The 6,733-nt window shown below is 29.7% G+C and overlaps 1 pseudogene; it reads left to right on the top strand.

Annotated features, from left to right (window-relative positions):
* On the top strand, positions 319-6,716 carry LOC107607876 (annotated as a pseudogene).

Below are 6,733 nucleotides of genomic sequence, written 5' to 3'. Positions count from 1 at the left end.
TGCATATTATAATAACATAACTAAGCTTTACTACTTTAACTAATATTGCTAATAACCTAATAGATGCTCTTGCATCATTCTTCATCACTTATTATAATACCTAATAACTTAATTTTATGAAGTTAATTACTACATTGTAATCATCATTTTACTATTAGAGAAAAGGTTACAACATTAACTATATTAAGAGCATCATATGAACATATGATATTAGAACAAAATTTCAAACAACTCATGAAAATATCAATTCATTCTCCTAGATCAACTTAATTTAAAAGGCAATTCATAACCTTTAAAGAAATATAAGAAAATGAGCCCATGACATCACAACCTCACAACCTCATAATATATGCACTATTCCAAATACGTGCACTAAGGTATGATCTATAACTTAATTCTTTTTGCGACACATGCTAATTTGAGCGTCAGAGTCCTTACAGAAACACCGTCCACTATTGAGAATGACGAACTCGAAACATTAGGAACTCAGACTAGGAGGATGGCAACACCATCGTGTCTGCAACTTACTATCTATAATTTTGTTCAGATAACTCCTAAATTTAGAAAATCAAAAATATTTCTGAGCAATAATATCGTATGTGGAGACACATCGCTTGTCATATTTTCTTCAGTATGAGTTCTATCCCAAGGTTTGAAAATCATAAATTTCAAACCTCTAAATTATTGAGTTTGAATATCAAATTGATCTTTATTTTTCTTTTTGTCCTTTAGAGAAAAACTAAAAATTACATAAAAAAGAAGAAAATAAGATCAAATCTCATAATAATTTTAATTATATTGAAAAATCATATCATATTATCATATCTCATTACAAATGAGTTTAACACAACATATGTTCACAAGATGAACAATATACTTAAACATAAAAATAAAGCAGAAAATACATGGTCATTATATGCTTTAAATGTTTATAATTGCTAAACCAATTAAATAGTAGATGATTTGGAGATTTAGTAACGACATAAAAGTTGTAAAGAAATAAATTGAAAAAAAAAATTTTCGAAGTTTACAAAGCCGAAAAACAAAAAGTCGTTCTCTACTAATGAAAAAAATGTTAAGAATTCTAATTAAACTCCTTGAAGGTAAATCACATTCATACTTAGACACGTAAAGGTATGATTTATTTTATTTAAATTTTTATAAAATATTTGAGCATATTATTATTTAAAAAAATAATATAGAAATTTGTGATAGACATAAAGAAATAATCTCTGAATAATTGATTATTGAAAAAAATTTCACGAGTTAACTAATCTAAATTGAAAATTTTCATCATTCAATTCTCCAAACAATTGCTTTAGATCAAAAAAATTCATTTAGATAAATTATACTTAAATGGAAAAAATTCATTAAGCAATTGTTTTGCAAAAAATAATTTCTTTGTTTTAAACTCAACATTTTCATGATTGAGTTACTATTTCATGTATAGCAAATTTAATAATGATTAATTTTGACAACTTAAATTTATTTTGATATGTCTTCGTCAGAATCTCAAAAACTTAGACGTTCGAATTTACAAGCTAAGAGTTGGGATACCACAACGGAAAATCCATGAAACCGAAAAATTTTAAAACGAAGAAAAATCAATCCGACATTCAAGGAATGAAAACATCGACTCTTGATCCTAAAATCACAATATACAAACTTTGATTATAGACTGTTGTACTATCTTAAATATAGCTTATTTAAACTTACAATTGTATTTCTTAAAACTTTCAGTTTAAGTCTTCTCTTTCTCCAATTTATCCTAGATTGTATTTCTCATCTCTGATGGTGTTACCCCATCAAATGTTGGAAGAGGTTATAGGGTTCGACAGCTTATCAGAAGGGTTATTCGTATAGGCAGGTTGCTTGGTATAAAAGGTGATGCTATGGAAGAGGAAGACCTTGAAGGGGCAATTTTACCATTATTGCTAAGAAAGTTGTGGAACTAAGCACCATTATTAATTTCGATGTTAGGAGTGGATCCCACCACATCTTTGAGGAATTGAAGAGAGAAGAGCTTCGTTTTGTACAAACATTGGAGAGAGAAGAAAAGTTGCTTGAAGAGAAATTTGCTAATGCTTTGTCAAGTGCTAAGAAAAATGGAACTGCACCTTGCTTGGTTGGCGAAGACGTATTTCTTTTGTATGAAACATATGGATACCCTATTGAAATAACAAAAGAAGTGGCTAAAGAATGTGGTGTGAGTGTTGATATAAATAGTTTTGATACTGATATGGAGAAGCAAAGGCGCCAATCTCAAGCTGCACACAATATTGTCAAACTTGCCACAGGAAACAGGGCAAATATTGCAGAAAATGCATCTGATACTGAATTTATAGGCTATGACAATCTTTATGCTAAATCAAATGTACAAAGCCTAGTAGTAAATAGTGATCCAGCTGCACAAGTTAGTGAAGGGAGTAACATGAAAATTTTGTTAAATAAGACTCCATTTTATGTTGAATTAAGGGGACAAATTGGAGATCATGGTTTTATTTATGTTGTAGAGGGTGAAAATTAACCAAAAGATGTTGTGGAGATAACAGATGTTCAGAAGTCTTTAGATAACATATTTGTTCACAAGGGTACTGTTCATAGTGGATGTAAAGTTGAGGAAGAGAGCTAAGGTATAACAATTGTTGACTTTCCCATTTCAGTAACCAATTTGGTGAATCATAACTCACTACAATGTGATACAGACACATCCTTTGTATCACGTTAGTTTTCAAATTTCAAGTGTGGTTCATGTTGATAGCAAATATATTTGGTGCTTTGTAGGATCGTCATACTATTACTCATTTATTACAAGCAGCACTAAAGAAAGTGATTGGTCAAAAAACCTCACAAGCTGGTTCTTTGGTGGCATATGAACGTTTGAGATTTGATTTTAAATTCCACCGACCCCTTCTTGACAGTGAGTTTGGATAAATTGAATGGCTAATCAATGACTGGATTGAAGCAGGAATACTTCTTCAAACCAAAGTGATAGCCACTTGCTGATGCAAAACATGCTGGAACTATCGCAATGTTTGGAGAAAAATATGGAGAAGAGGTTGGAATTACTCCATACACATATGACATAACATTAATTTTCAAATTTTACCATCTTATGGTTTAGTTGTTCTGAGGAGATATGCATATCATGAAGTTTATATTTTTAAAGTTGAGTGATATCAATCTTCTTGAGTAAGAAATGAAACTATGAATAAAGTTTAAATCCTAATGACCAAAAAGATTATCAATCACTTAGTAAAAGTTAAAAAGGGAAGTAGAATATATTCAATATATGTATGTCATTATTTATCTAGCTGATATGATGTTTATACAGGCTCTTGTGGTTTTCTAATTTGTTGTATTGCAGGTGCGTGTTGTAGAGGTTCTTGGTGTATCAATGGAACTTTGACGTGGAACTCATGTCAGTAATACTTCCGAAATTTGTGGTTTCAAGATAATATCTGAATAGGGTATTACTTCTGGAATCAGGCATATAGAAGTTGTTGCTGAGGTAGCTTTCATTGAATATGTCAATGCTTGAGATATTTAGCTGAAGCAGCTATATTCCACTCTCAAAGTATGTTTCATGATCCTGAGTTCTCATGATAATACTGCTGATGTCTTGAGATGTTATGATTATCCTTAAGAGAACAAGTTAATACTTCATTTTGGCATTGTTGATCTCTACTAATCTTTATGCTTTATATTTAATCTTACGACCTGAAGGTTAAATCTGAAGAAGTGATGATAAGGATAAAAAACATTTTAGAAGAGTTGCGAGTTGTAAAAAATGAAAATTCTGCCTTGCGTGCCAAAGCCGCAATCTACAAGGCTTCAGTTATTGTCGGCAAAATATTGTTGGTGGAAAAATCAGAACGGTACAAGTAATATTTCTTTCCTGTTGATTACATGCTATAATATAGCGCTAAGATACTAACTAATGAATTAATATAACTCTTAGAAAAGATAAAAGATATGTCTGATACAGAATCTTCGTCTTCTACTTGAAGAATTTTCTTGTCATAACCAAAAAATTATAACAATTAAACGAAAGTTATTAATTGCATCACTTTATTGTATTTTTTCTTTGTGTATTATTTTCTATGGATGCTCAAATATGGTTAGAACTCAAGTCTTTAGAGAATTTTCTTATGCACGTGTACTTTTACATATGGCAAAAATTTTGTAATAGCATATAAGCTGCTTGTGTATTTTCTCAGAGACTGAAAGAGAACATGAATATTATTTGTTTTTTACTTTCAACAAGTATTGATAATACATGAATTTTCTATCTAAGAAATAGAAAAGTTTTGTTTTTGTCTGAAACTAAATAACTGTCTTAGAGATGTTCTTTAATTATTTTGAGGGTTGGATAGATGCAAATAATCTTTGCCCCGCCATACGTACACGATGTGTATGATATTTATTTCAAAAATGCTATTTGTACACTAAAATCAGCCACTAAAATCAGACACTAATGTATTTGTTTATATACGTATGTAGTTTAATTTATTTTTAATATGTATTTATATTTCAACATGTATTTTATACTGGTGGCTAACTTTGGTGGTTGATTTTGATATGCACGTAATATAACTCTATTTATTTACAGCCCCTAAAAAATTTTTAGGGTGTTATTTGAGTGCTTGGACGATGCTGATTTCTGAGTCACTTAAAAGTGATGCGGAATATTTAATAAAAGACAAAGTCTATTATGTAAATGAAGGGTTGATTTCTATATCTATAGATTTGAGTTGGTTGATAGAGAGTTAGACAATAAAAAATTTACTAATACAAAAAAAAAATCCAATTTATAGTGAAGTCTCTAATTATCTCAGCTTACTTAGTAATAACATGAATAATTATTCATTCAAATATTTTCTTCATCGCATGCACAATAAGAAAGGTCATCGAACCAGCTCATCCCTGCAATAAGAGTAAAATTTGTCTTTTCTTGAGACACTTGTTCAACTTTTCATCAACCAACTCAAATTTATAGGTATAGAAATCAATCCTCCATTAACATCGTAGACTTTGCCTTAATAGAAATATTACCAGGTCCAGGAGCCATTAATAAGAAATAAAGACTAATGATAAACAAGAAGATAAGAATGGAAATAAAAAAAGATGAATTAAAATTGAAAATAGAAAATAAAAGGGATATATTGAAATTAAATATAAAGAGAATCACTCTACTTTTTACTCAATTTTTTGATACAATAAGAAAGAAATTCATCAACTAACGTATCCACGCCATAGTTTGGAAATTGAATCGAAAAGATTTCTCAAAGCTTAACATTCTATCCAATTCCCCTATACAACAAGAAAGAGACTCACTCAACCTCACTTGTCCACATCATGGCTTCATCACGAAACCAAAAAGGAGATTTTTACATCACTAATTACTGAATGATGACTATCATAATTTATAAAATATTTATAACCTCTTATTAGGTTAAAATAAAGAAAACTTTTAAGCCAATAACATAAGACCCAATTTAATAACTAAAAAAATAAAATCAAAATAAATCAAACTAAATTGAATATTCTAAAAATATAACATAATAACTTCTAGATAATACTTAATTTCTTCATATCACAAACGTTTGAAACATGTATCATTCTCCTCCTCTTAAAAAAAATCATTCTTGAATCTTGTTGTTGGGAAATTAGTGTCTGAAAAGAACAAATATAAGGAAGATAATTTTTTTTTCTTTTTGTATTCTATGCTTTTTTATTTTTTAATTTTTTTAAATAACGAAATCAACAAGATGACAAAACAATAGTAAAACATAAACAAAAAAGACAAGGATAACAAGAACATAAAGAAGGATGTGAGAGACACCGAAACTCTTTTTTTTAGAACACAAAAAGAACAAATTTAGATTAATAAGAATTAATCTAATACTTGAATTCTGATATCAATAATAAAAAATAAAGACTAATGATAAATAAGAAGATAAGAACTGAAACAGAAAAAGATGAATCGAAATTGAAAATAGAAAATAAAATGGATAGATTGAAATTGAATACAAAAAGAATCACTCTACTTTCTACCCAATTTCTTGACGCAACAAGAAAGAAACTCCTCAACCTAACTTATCTATGCTATAGTTTGGGAATTGAATTGAATAGACTCCTCAACCTTCTACACAATTTTCCAATGCAACAAGAGAGATACTCACTCAACCTTACTTGTTCACATCATGATTTTATCACGAAACCAAAAAGGGAGTTTTCACACCACTAATTACTGAATGACGATTTTCATAATTTATGAGGTATTTATAACCTCTTATTATGTTAAAATAAAGAAAAATCTTAAGCCCATAACATAATGCACAATTTAGTAACTAAATAAACAAAATCAAAATACATCAAACTAAATTAAACATTCTAAAAATATAACTTAATAACTTTTAGATAATACTTAATCTTTTTATATCACGAGCATTTGAAGCACGTATCAGCCATTGTACAGCCATTGTACTGGGCTCATGTCTAGGTGAAGCGAAGGTTATTCTGGTGGTGCTTTAACTCCGGGGATCGTCGATCTTGAAATTGAGACTGATAAATTTATTGGACAGATAGCAACATCATATAGCGGTGGTGGCGGAGGAAGGCTCAATTTTTCCCAGGCTGGTGGGAGAAAACCTAAAAACCTGGTGTCAGCCCTTGAAAAAGTTCAGACCGAACTCATAGCTACTCTATCGGAAAAAAAAAAAAAAACTGA

This window comes from Arachis ipaensis, chromosome B07, assembly GCF_000816755.2.
Source record: "Arachis ipaensis cultivar K30076 chromosome B07, Araip1.1, whole genome shotgun sequence".
In the NCBI taxonomy this organism is placed as follows: Eukaryota; Viridiplantae; Streptophyta; class Magnoliopsida; order Fabales; family Fabaceae; genus Arachis; species Arachis ipaensis.
The sequence above is the reverse complement of the archived record's forward strand: the minus strand, read 5'-3'. Positions and strand labels throughout refer to the sequence as shown.